The sequence below is a fragment of the Hyla sarda genome, chromosome 5 (assembly GCF_029499605.1).
Source record: "Hyla sarda isolate aHylSar1 chromosome 5, aHylSar1.hap1, whole genome shotgun sequence".
In the NCBI taxonomy this organism is placed as follows: domain Eukaryota; kingdom Metazoa; phylum Chordata; class Amphibia; order Anura; family Hylidae; genus Hyla; species Hyla sarda.
In genome coordinates, this window is record NC_079193.1 from 210,286,453 (window position 1) to 210,298,902 (window position 12,450).

A 12,450-nucleotide genomic window follows, 5' to 3' on the forward strand; every position below is an offset into this window, starting at 1 on the left:
TGTTCAATCCAGTTACAAACTAAAGTTTCCAAGCCCAAGGACCTTAACTTACCTGTCAGACGTCTGTGAGGGACAGTATCAAATGCTTTAGCAAAATCCAGAAACACTATATCCACATCCATTCCTCTGTCAAGGCTTCTACTCACCTCTTCATAAAAGCAAATTAGATTGGTTTGACAACTTCTATCCTTAGTAAACCCATGCTGGCTATCACTTATAATACTATTATCCCCTATGTATTCCTGGATGTAGTCCCTTATTAGTCCTTCAAACAATTTACCCACAATGCACGTTAAACTTACCGGTCTATAATTGCCTGGCGAAGACCTAGAGCCCTTCTTGAAGATTTTCACCACATTCGCCTTGCGCCAGTTCCTTGGCACAATACCAGACACCAGAGAATCTCTAAATATCATGAACAAGGGTACAGATATTACTGAACTTACCTCTCTAAGAACTCTTGGGTGTAGTCCATCCGGTCCTGGAGATTTGCTTACATTTACTTTACTTAACTTACCTTGTACCATCTCTACATTAAGCCAGTTCAGTACATTACATGATGTGTTACCAGCACTGACCTGTCCAATGTCAGCTTCTTCTTCCATAGTATATACAGAACTAGAGAACCCATTCAGTAGCTCCGCCTTCTCTTGATCGCCCGTGACAACCTCCCCATTATCATTAGTAATGGGTCCTATATGCTCTGTCCTTGGTTTTTTTGTATTTATATATCTAAAAATATTTAGGATTAGTTTTGCTTTCTTTGGCCACCTGTCTCTCATTTTGAATTTTTTCTGTTTTTATTAAATTTTTACAGATTTGATTAAGCTCCTTGTACTGTTTAAATGTTATAGCTGATCCCATCAGATTTGAATTTTTTGAAGGCTATTTTTTTGTTGTTTATTGCTCTTTTAACATCATTTGTCAGCCATGTAGGATTTAGTTTTAATCGTGTATATTTGTTCCCCTTTGGTATATATTTAGCTGTATAGTTATTTAGAGTTGATTTAAAGATGTCCCATTTACCTTCTGTATCAGTATTTGACAACACCTCCCCCCAGTCTATGTCCTGTAGTGCAGATCCCAGCCCAGGGAAATTTGCCTTTTTAAAGTTATATGTTTTTGCCTTCTCCGTCTGTCTTTGTTTTCTACATTTTAAGTCAAAAGTAACTATATTGTGGTCGCTATTACCAAGGTTTTCCCGCACAGTTACATTACCAACCAGCTCTGTGTTGTTGGAAATTATCAGATCCAACAAGGCATCACTTCTTGTTGGGTCCTCCACAAACTGGCCCATAAAATGATCCTGCAATAAATTTAGGAATTGTCGCCCCTTTGTAGTTTTAGCCAGCCCCCGGCCCCAATCTATATCTGGATAGTTAAAATCTCCCATTATTACCACTGTACCTGCCCGGGCGGCCCTCTCTATTTGATTATGCAGCCGACCTTCTATCTCTTCAGTGATATTAGGGGGTCTGTAGATTACACCAAATACTATTTTTTCAATATTTCCCTCCTTTTGTAATTCTACCCACAATGATTCCACCTCCTCAGAATCATCGCACACTATGGCATCGTTCACACTGACTTTCATACCACTTCTAACATACAGACAGACTCCACGACCTTTTTTGTTCATTCTATCCTTGCGAAACAATGTAAACCCCTGCAGATTAACAGCCCAGTCATGCGAGGAGTCCAGCCATGTCTCAGTGACCCCAACTATATCAATATGTTCCTCCAGTATCAAGGCCTCAAGCTCCCCCATTTTATTTGCTAGGCTTCTGGCATTTTTGAACATACACTTTACATTTCCATTAAGTTTTACACATATAGTCTCACTAATGGGATTTTCTGAGTTATTGGGGTTAATGTTATTATTTGAGTTATAAGGGCTAATTGTACTATTTAAGTTATTGGGGCTAATGGGATTTTTTGAGTTATTGGGTCTAACGTTATTATTTAAGTTATTGGGGCTAATGGGATTTTTTGGGCTACATTTATTTTTACGTCTGGTTTGTAACCCATGGACCCCCTTATCCACTGCTCTTAACCTCCCCCCACAGGACTCCTCCACCCACCATTATGTCCTGACCCCTCTCTAACCTATCCATCCCATGCTCGACTTATGCCACTCTCCAGTGACATGCGGCGAGTGCTACGCTGTGGGCTCTTGCTGAATGAAGCTAGGACAGCCACTGATGTTTCTTCATTAGTGACAGATTTCATGCGTCCACATTTTGGTAAATCCAAAACTGAACCAGTTTCACGAAACGGTTTGCTAACTGTAGCATGGAAGATGGGTGGTCTCGTAGGGTGTCTTGCATTGAAATCTGCGTTCACCAGACATCAACACAATTTCTATCCACTCCTCACGTGTTAACCTCGACGATATGTCATTGCTGTAAACAAAGAGAAACTTGTAAATAACTCATGAAAGAATAAAGTTACGTTAAAACCAAGCACATCATTCTTTTTCTTGTGAAATTCCCAATAAGTTTGATGTGTCACATGACCCTCTTCCTATTGAAAAAACAAAAATTGGATTCAAAATGTCCGACTTCAAAATGGCCACCATGGTCACCACCCATCTTGAAAAGTTTCCCCCCTCACATATACTAATGTGCCACAAACAGGAAGTTAATATCACCAATCATTCCCATTTTATTAAGGTGTATCCATATAAATGGCCCACCCTGTAGATAGTTTTTTGGAATGTGATGAGTAATGATGTTTTTAATCCATGCTTTATATGTTCCTGTATGTAGAAATAATGCAGGTATTACAACGTACTTACCAACAGTCCCAATTGCTGGGGCAATCCCCAAACCTGGCCACAAAACTCTGTCAACAAGGGGGTAATTTGGGGGCATTCTTGGACATTTTAGTGGGGGTAGCTTGAATAGGCAGATTCAAAAACTTTTTATGTTGGACATCTTGGCAAAACATTAACTTTTCTAATAAACTTCATAAGAAAATGTTATTTCCTTTTTATAGAAATCATGGCTTATAAAATCATAGCTTTGTCCAAGCTAAAGCACAGGCATGGAAAAAAGTCCAGTAAGTGAGTGTGGGCTAGCACTCCTCTGTGCTCTCTCCTGTCTGATAGCACTCCTCTCTGCTCTCTCCTGTCTATTAGCACTCCTCTGTGCTCCCTCCTGTCTGATAGTACTCCTCTGTGCTCTTTCCTGTCTGACTGCACTCCTCTGTTCTCTCTCCTGTCTGATAGCACTCCTCTGTGCTCTCTCCAGTGTGATAGCACTCCTCCGTGCTCTCTCCTGTCTGATGGGACTCCTCTGTGCTCTCTCCTGTCTGATTGCACTCCTCTGTGTGCTCTCTTGTCTGATTGCACTCCTCTGTGTGCTCTCCTGTCTGATAGCACTCATCTGTTCTCCCTCATGTCTGATAGAACTCCTCTGTGCTCTCTCCTGTCTGATAGGACTCCTCTGTGCTCTCTCCTGTCTGATAGTACTCCTCTGTGCTCTCTCCTGTCTGATAGTACTCATCTGTGCTCTCTCCTGTCTGATAGGACTCCTCTGCTCTCCCTCCTGTATGATAGGACTCCTCTGTGCTCTCTCCTGTCTTCTAGTACTCCTCTGTGCTCTCTTCTGCCTGATAATACTGCTCTGTGCTCTCTTCTGCCTGATAATACTCCTCTGTGCTCTTTTCTGCCTGATAATACTACTCTCTGCTCTCTTCTGCCTGAAAATACTCCTCTGTGCTCTCTCCTGTCTATTAGGACTCCTCTGTGCTGTCTCCTGTCTTGTAGTACTCCTCTGTGCTCTCTTCTGCCTGATAATACTCCTCTGTGCTCTCTTCTGCCTGATAATACTCCTCTGTGCTCTCTTCTGCCTGATAATACCCCTCTGTGCTCTCTTCTGCCTGATAATACTCCTCTGTGCTCTCTCCTGTCTGCTAGCACTCCTCTGTGCTCTTTCCTGTCTGATAGCACTCCTCTGTGCTCTCTCCTGTCTGATAGTACTCCTCTGTGCTCTCTCCTGTCTGATGGAACTCCTCTGTGCTCTCTCCTGTCTGATTGCACTCCTCTGTTCTCTCTCCTGTCTGATAGCACTCCTCTGTTCTCTCTCTTTTCTGATAGCACTCCTCTGTTCTCTCTCCTGTCTGATAGAACTCCTCTTTGCTCTCTCCTGTCTGATAGGACTCATCTGTGCTCTCTCCTGTCTGATAGAACTCATCTGTGCTCTCTCCTGTCTGATAGAACTCATCTGTGCTCTCTCCTGTCTAATAGCACTCCTCTGTGCGCTCTCCTGTCTGATAGGACTCCTTTGTGATCTCTCCTGTCTGATAGCACTCCTCTGTGATCTCTCCTGTCTGATTGCACTCCTCTGTGCTCTCTCCTGTCTGATAGCACTCCTCCTCTGTGCTTTCTCCTGTCTGATAGCACTCCTCTGTGCTCTCTGCTGTTTGATAGTACTCCACTGTGCTCTCTCCTGTCCTATCAGTCAGGAAATGTGCTAGCCCACCCTAACCCTCAATTCTTTGGAGCACTGCGCCATCACCATTGACGGCTATGCAGAGCTTGTGGAATTCGGTGCAAAGAATGAACATGTTCATTCTTTGCGCGGAACAAATTGAAATTGCTTAGTGTGAACGAGTCTCGCGGAAGACCCATTCACACTGATGTTATAGTTCATCGCAGGTGGAATTCCGTGGAAATTACGTAGTGTGAATGTAAACACTTAAATGGCTATATCTATGTTTAACCTGCAGATAAGTTTTTTTTTTTCTTTCCCTTTTCTCTCCTTCTTTCCTTTTTTGTCTCTTTCTCTCTTTTATCCTTGTTAAGGGAGGGGGAAGATGAAGTAGAAAAGTAATTTGACCCTAATAGTTGTAGGTAGCTCATGGTGTGATTTGATGGTTTTGACCGGTCCTTAGGGAGACATTGGGTCGGACATGATACCAAGCCTAAAATAGGGGATTGTCAGGGGGGAAGGTTGGGGGGATTTATATGTTTGAAGTGGACTATTTATATGTATAATTATTTTTTATACTGAATAAAATAATGAAAGGAAGAAAAACTGCAGATAAGTCTTAAATGTCTATAATGTGAATACGCCTTTAATTATACCATCTTTATATGCAGGTTTTGGTTGATGTCATAAAATGAATACATGTTTAGCCTTCATTACAAAACAGACATTTATCAAACTTTGTGCAGAGGAACAGTAGATCAGTTGGGCCATAGCAACCAATCAGATTTCCGTTTTCAGATAAAAGATGGAATATGTTTGGTTGCTATGGGCAATGGGGTTTTTGGGTTTTTTTCTGCACAAGGTTTTAATAAATCCAGAATCCTTAGCGTAGACCATTAAAGTATGATCTCTCTCTGGCAGAATGGAGGGACAGTGTTGATCACTGCAGTACCTGACACAGTAGTGTATATAGTAGTGTGACAACACAGCTCGGATCAGTGTTGAGGTTGTCAATGTAATATTATGTAAAGATCCTTGATTATCGAGTGACGGATAGTGACATAAACTGTAAGCAATTCCTGCAAGTGCAGGAGCCTTAAGCAGAATGCCCATTAGACAGTCTTTCTGTAGCACTTTATACAGAAGTCAAGGTACTTTGATGACAACCTGTATTCTGCTGATGGGTCCTCAAGTCAACCATGCAGAATATAAAAGTCTGCAGCTCTGTAACTTATTACCCAATCACTTCTGCTGCGAATATGAGAGATGAACATACAGTTCAATGTGTGGCATGTGTGGTCTTCCAGTAAGTAAATTCCAGAAACCAGATCTCTTTATAGTTCAAGTGACACACAGCATGACCCATATCAAACAAGTCTCATTGCTAGACATATAACTTCTTAGAGTATTCTGCATAGTGCTGTATCTCTTACCTGTGACTGCCATAACACCTTGCTAGAGTGTGGTCAATGCTAGCATTATTGTATATTAGAGAATTACTCTTAAAATGCAGCAGAAAAAAATGCATCATCTACTATTGGCATGCCTCAATACACCATGCTATACAGCAAAATACCTATCTAAGACAAGGATAAAAGAATGGAAAAGTGGACGCTATTGGCACTGGCTATTGTGTCAAGGGGTTGATAGTCTACTGTTGGTAATGTAAGCCAGAATGGCCATGTTACAGTACAGTTTATATTAGTCCTGTTGGGCATTCGTATACTTTTACAACTCAGCTACATTCTTTCCTATTACTTTAACAATATATTAAAGTTGTACATATTACCTTGGTATTAACACAATGGATTTCTTTCCCCGAGATGTGTAATAAGAATGTTGATTGATATAACCATAATTACTTGTTATTAATGGGACACGCCGCCTTAATGGGGATTATCTGAAGTTCTCTGACATAAGTTTACTGGCAATTTGTTTGGGAGTCACTCTTTTGTTGGCAACAGATTCCTTTAATGCTTAAAGCATACCTATCATTTCTCAGAAAATAAAAATAAAAAGTTATATGTTACTCGGTACCTCATCCTGTTCATGTGCATATAACTTTTATGTGTCTAGCTTCTGTATTTCTTTTAAAATCAGCTTTTATCAGATCACACAGAATTTTCATCTTCTCACAGGCAGGGGGTGTGTCCCTCTCTTGCCCTCACTGTACATGACTAAACTTCCTCCCTCACTGTGTGTCACTGAGCTATTAGCTGCCCTCCTCATGTAATCCCCTTAATACTGGGCTGGCACACTGTAACAATCACCTTCCATATCTCCTTACTACTGGGGGTACATGTTTCTGTATGAGGGGGAACATGCTGTTACTTCTGCTCCTTCTTCTCCTCTATGCTGTGGATGGAGCTGTGCACTGAATCATTCTCCCTCTCTCACTTCATGCTGCTGAGAGCTGGGGAGGTGTGAGGGGGTGTGGCCTCCTCTCAGCCAATCACAGCAGCTCACACACTGCCTGCTCTCATCAGTTCTCTGTGTTCGGCAATCTTCACACAGGGAGCGCACACAGGCTTGGAAAGCCTGAAAAAATAATGAAATAGTATTAGCAATATACTTATTTTCTATAGCTCTATTGTTTTTAAAAATATAGTTTTGGTGATAGTGGCCATTAAAAGGGGTACAAAGCATAGGGGATAAGATGTATAATCACAGGGGTCCCGCCACTGGGGACCCCTGCAATCTGTCACTCCGAACCCACCTTTGTAAGCTCTCTGCAGCGCTGGAGGCTCAGAGTGGGAAGCGTGACGACCACAGGGCTGGAGTATCGTGATATCACGACTCCGCCCCATGTGATGTCACGCCCCCTTAATGCAAGTCTATGGGAGGGGGCGTGACAGCCTCCCTTAGCGTAGACCATTAAAGTATGATCTCTCTCAGGCAGAATGAAGGGCAGTGTTGATCACTGCAGTACCTGACACAGTAGTGTATATAGTAGTGTGGCAATGCAGCTCGGCTAAGCCCAGCTTTACTTAGCTCTGCTGATCAGTGTTGAGGTTGTCAATGTAATATTATGTAAAGATCCTTTAAAATGATTATCGTGTGACGGATAGTGACATAAACTGTAAGCAATTTCTGTAAGTGCCTTAAGCAGCATGCCCATCAGACAATCTTTCTGTAGCACTTTATACAGAATTGTATGGGGGCGTGACGTCACGATACTTCGGCCTCGTGGTCGTCACGCTGCACACTTGGAGCCTCCAGCACTGCGGAGAGCTCAAAAAGGTGGGTGCAGAATAAAAGATTGCGGGGTCCCCAGCAGCGGGACCCCCGCGATCATTCATCTCATCCCCTATCCTTTGGGGCCGGAGTACCCCTTTTAAGGGGTACTCCGGTGGAAAACTTCTTCTTTTTTTCAAATCAACTGGTGCCAGAAAGTTAAACAGATTTGTATATTACTTTGATTAAAATCTTAATCCTTTCAGTACTTATTAGTTGCTGAATACTATAGAGGAAATTATTTTCTTATGGAGCACAAAGCTCTCTGCTGGCATCACAAGCACAGTACTCTCTGCTGACATCTCTGTCCATTTTAAGAACTGTCTAGAGTAGGAGAAACTCCCCATAGCAAACATATGCTGCCCTGGTCAGTTCCTAAAATGGACAGAGATGTCAGCAGAGAGCAGAGTGCTCATGATTCAGCAGATAGCACTGTGTTCCAAAAAGAAAAGAATTTCCTCTGTAGTATTCAGAAGCTAATAAGAACTGGAAGGATTACGATTTTTTAATAGAAGTAATTTACAAATCTAAAAAGAATAAAATGTGAAGCTCACAAAAAATTATTAGTCGAGGCTATATGGAGTGTACTTACACCAAAAAGTACAGATAATAAATAAATATTTGAAGAAAAATGTGGATACCAGAAGCCTCTAGACTAATACCATAAATGGTACATGATGATTATAACATAATGTAGATGAAATGGAACTGAGCTTCACTTTAATGATGGAAAACGAGATTTATTATAAAAAATGATTGTACAAGATGAATAGCATTAATAAAAAAAGGAGAGTAAAAATTGCCACACCATTACCGCTATCCATTACCAGCATCCTCATATCCTGGACACCATTCCTTTAAAGCTCCGTGAACTCCACAAATCCACTCTGCAAATCCAGTATTCCACCTTGCCGTATCCTACTCACCTGGCTGACGTCAGACACCGAGATACCTTCCACGAGGCTGCTTTCACCTCTGGAGCAGATCCATCTACCTCCAAGGCTGATTTTTCATCTCCGGAGCAGTCCATCTATCTCCGTGACTAGTGACTTCTCCTAGGCCTGTGGCAACCGGGCCCATCGCTGCAGCGCATGCCAGCGCTGTATACAGCCTTTACAGCAAACACCACCTGTCTCTCGGACGTCCAGCCATATGGCTATATACCATGAACTGTTTCCATCTGCAGAAACTGGTAAATATATGAGATGTCCTTGATCACATTTTGAACTATATATTATATACGGATACGGAGTGAAAATTGAACTATGCCGGTTTACTAAATATCGGATTAGCAGATGATCCAACTTTATAGCGGCTATTTGAGATTATTTTATTTTACATTGTTTGAGATTATTTTGTTCTATATTATTTATATTACCACCCCACAAGGGCCCTATGGAAGGAGGTTTTTTTTATTAATGCTATTCATCTTGTACAATAATTTTTTATAATGAATCTCTTTTTCCATCATTAAAGTGAAGCACGGTTCCATTTCATCTACATTGTTATAATCATCATCATTATGGTATTAGTCTAGAGGCTTCTAATTTACAAATCTGTTTAACTTTCTGGCACCAGTTGATAAAAAAAAAAAAAAGTTTTCCACCGGAGTACCCCTTTAAGTATAGCAAAGTACTACCAATGGTAGCCTATATGAACACTTATAATGACATAATATACATTATACTGATTATATGATAAGTGAATAAAAATAACACAAAACATTATACAGTGCAGAAAAGTTAGGCATACATACATTGAGGCAGACCACACAACGGCTGTTGGATCCTTGATCAGAGGGGCCATAGCTCTGGTGGTCTCTTTGCTGCTGAGTGTTGAGAACCTATACAGGGCTTCCAATTTCTGTAGAATCTGTTTTGTTAGCAGGCAAGGGGGTTAGGAATTAGCACAACGAACATGGAAATCACATTGCGGGGAAAACAGATTCCAAGTCCTTGTTGTCTCTATTTACTGCACAGTTGAATGTGCTCAGGAGACACTGACTATAATGCTCTTCAATGGGAATAATGACGGGAAGTGATGAAAAATGATCACTGCTTTATCTCATGCATTTCCAGTTCTGATAACCTTTACATGTATATATGAGAATATTACTATCATATTAGCTGCACGCTTTGTTTACTGTTCTTTTCATTTGTAGATTATCTAATCTAATCCAAGGGAAAGTCAAATCTCCATGCCATGTGTGAATTTCTGTATGTACACAATGCACCTTGATAATCCAGATGTCTGTTTGTTGGGGATTCTTCCATTATGAAGTCCCTTTATTTAGCCTACTTAAGAAAGCCTGGGCCTTAAGGGACAGCTCAGGGAATTCAGTAGGTGATGTTTAACACTTTGTTTTTGCAATGATGCTGCTGAGGAAATAAGGATATGGCCACTACATCTGCTGGTAATAGCTGATTGTGGAGTGTTCTAGAAGCAGCCCCTTTTTGATAAGCTTGCCAGTGGAGAACCTGTCACGTGGGTTAGAGATAAAGGGGTATTCCGTGATTTTTGGTTCTTTGAATGTAAGACATAGGCAGCAAAGTTGGTCTAGTTACTATTATACTTCCCTTACCTTTGGTCGCTGGTATGGAATTTCTTTGTCTTTTTTCCCCAGAAAGTTCATCTTCGGCATCCTACAATGAGTGTTGTCTCGGAGCTTTTCCAGCTTGCTGTGCGTCCCTAGATAATACATAACAAGTCAGGTGCTGAAAGATGACTTGGCTGCTTTCTCTGTTGTGTATGAAGCCAGCCCCCTGATGACATTATTGGTGCAATTGTGCATGCATTCATCATCACTCAGATCCACAGCTTGTGTGTCAGGTTGGGCTGTGCTGCAATGGGTGGGGAAACTAATGCATGGGAGGAAAATTAGTTACCTCCCACCTTGAAACAAAGGATCCTGGGGATTGTAGTCTGAGGGAGGCCACAGAAACAGGAAGTAGCCAGTTCCCATAAACAAGCCAGCAGCATGATGGGGGACACAGGACAAAGCCATCTGCCACCAACACAAGCACAGATTTCTGGTAAACGTGTCCATTACTGTATGTCACTAAATTACTAAAGTCACCTTATGTTGAATAACCCCTTTAAAGGTAGAATTATTTTTATATTTTAATGTGCTTAGAGTCGGATTTAAAAACAAACAAACAAAAATGTTCTTACCTTGATGCTGTTTTGGAACTGAGCTAGGAAATGCCTGCTAAACCAATCACTGGCAACAGTGGTGACCAGCCTTTACCATTGAATAGTGACCACGCATTTCCTGTGTGTGACGCAGGAAGCTCTCATCAGGGGATAGGGAGCATCTAGGGGATAGGCAGCAGGTGAGTACACTTACAGTGTGAAGCCCGCACCAAACACCCAGCACAGCTAGAGGTGAGTCCAGCATATTTATTAGGTGCTGCTACCATGTCCACCTCTCATGATTGACAGGGTTATTCCTAAGCACAGTGATATGGAGAAACCTGTTAATCATGTATCAGGGGTGGAGGAAGCGCCACCTAATGAATATGCTAGACTCATCTCTACCAGTGCATGCTGAAAGCTTAAAACTGTAAGTTCTGCCAACCTACTTTCCATATCGACGTTAGTGACAGATCGCTGGAAATAGTGTGTCTATCACTTTATATTATGCTGCTGTCGGAGCGGAGAGCATTGTATCCAGCCATAGCTTTTCCATTTAAATAAATCATTTTCTGAACAGCCCCTTTAAATTGCTTCAACATTTGCATAAAATACAACCACAACACATTTGTATTACAATTACATTCTCTTAAAAATTGAAAAAAAGATCAATATATGTTCCGTGCAATTTGTCTTCACATTTAAAAGTGAATCCAGAAAAAGCAACCGGATGATTTGCTATGGTAACTTCTATTATATGCAAATGAATTAACATCAGTAAATGCTTAAATAATTGGAAACAGACAATCGCACGCTGAACTATCTTTCAACTCCATCTGTGTTGTGTTTTTAGCGTATGTCATTTTTCTTTTTGTTTTAGTTAACAAGTGGATTCTGCGCTTTTAGATTAATTGCATTTTTGCCAGAAATGTGCCATTCATTTGTAATACTTCAAATGAAGCAATGGAATGAGGAAAGATTAGCTCTGAGGCTTTCTATCTCAGTGAATATGTGTATTGCATTAGTACAATTAAATGAATTTATTGTACAACGTATGTATAATGTAGGACATGTTCAGTCACATAAACAAGTATACAGTATTGCTTTCTGTTTGCACGGTTTTCTGTTCTCATGGTTCCAAGTCTAAGTATCAAATAGTAGAATACTGACATTTTTATGCAAATGGGGGATCTCTTGTGGGGATACCATATGCTAAATCCATCGTAGATTAAAACCACACGACTACCACAAGTGGAACGGTTTGTGCTTTATCTCCGGGGGTATTTGATATATAAAGTTGCCTTTGTGTCAGGAGGAATTTAAATGCATGAAGTCTTCTTAACACGAAATAGTTTTGGCCTTCAATTTATGTTAAGTATATACCTGTAAAATAACTCTGTTCATGGCTCTCTTCTTTAGGTCAATGCATTCATAAAACAAAAGTGTATTTCTTTTAATTTCATAGAATTGACCAATAGGTGTTTTTTTTTTTGTTTTGTTTTTTACATGTAAAAGGTAGAAGTATAAAAACAGACAGCTTTTTAGTTTATTGGCTTTTTCAGTAAATATGAGAACTATAGACCTTTCTGCATTAAAGGTGACTAATATCAGTAATAGGGGCTGCAGAGCCCTATGCATAGGGAGCAGACCT

At 40.8% G+C, this 12,450-nt stretch overlaps 1 protein-coding gene and 1 long non-coding RNA gene across 3 annotated transcripts in view; one reads left to right on the forward strand and one right to left on the reverse strand.

Annotated features, from left to right (window-relative positions):
* Positions 1–12,450, forward strand: part of GMDS (GDP-mannose 4,6-dehydratase) — a 716,505-nt gene that overhangs the window by 654,064 nt on the left and 49,991 nt on the right. The gene's annotated exons all lie outside the window — the stretch shown is intronic.
* Positions 9,803–10,939, reverse strand: LOC130273751 (uncharacterized). Its single transcript, XR_008844111.1, has 3 exons — positions 10,839–10,939; positions 10,249–10,355; positions 9,803–10,144 (listed from the first exon to the last, which is right to left on the reverse strand). It is a non-coding gene; the product is annotated as an uncharacterized LOC130273751 (long non-coding RNA).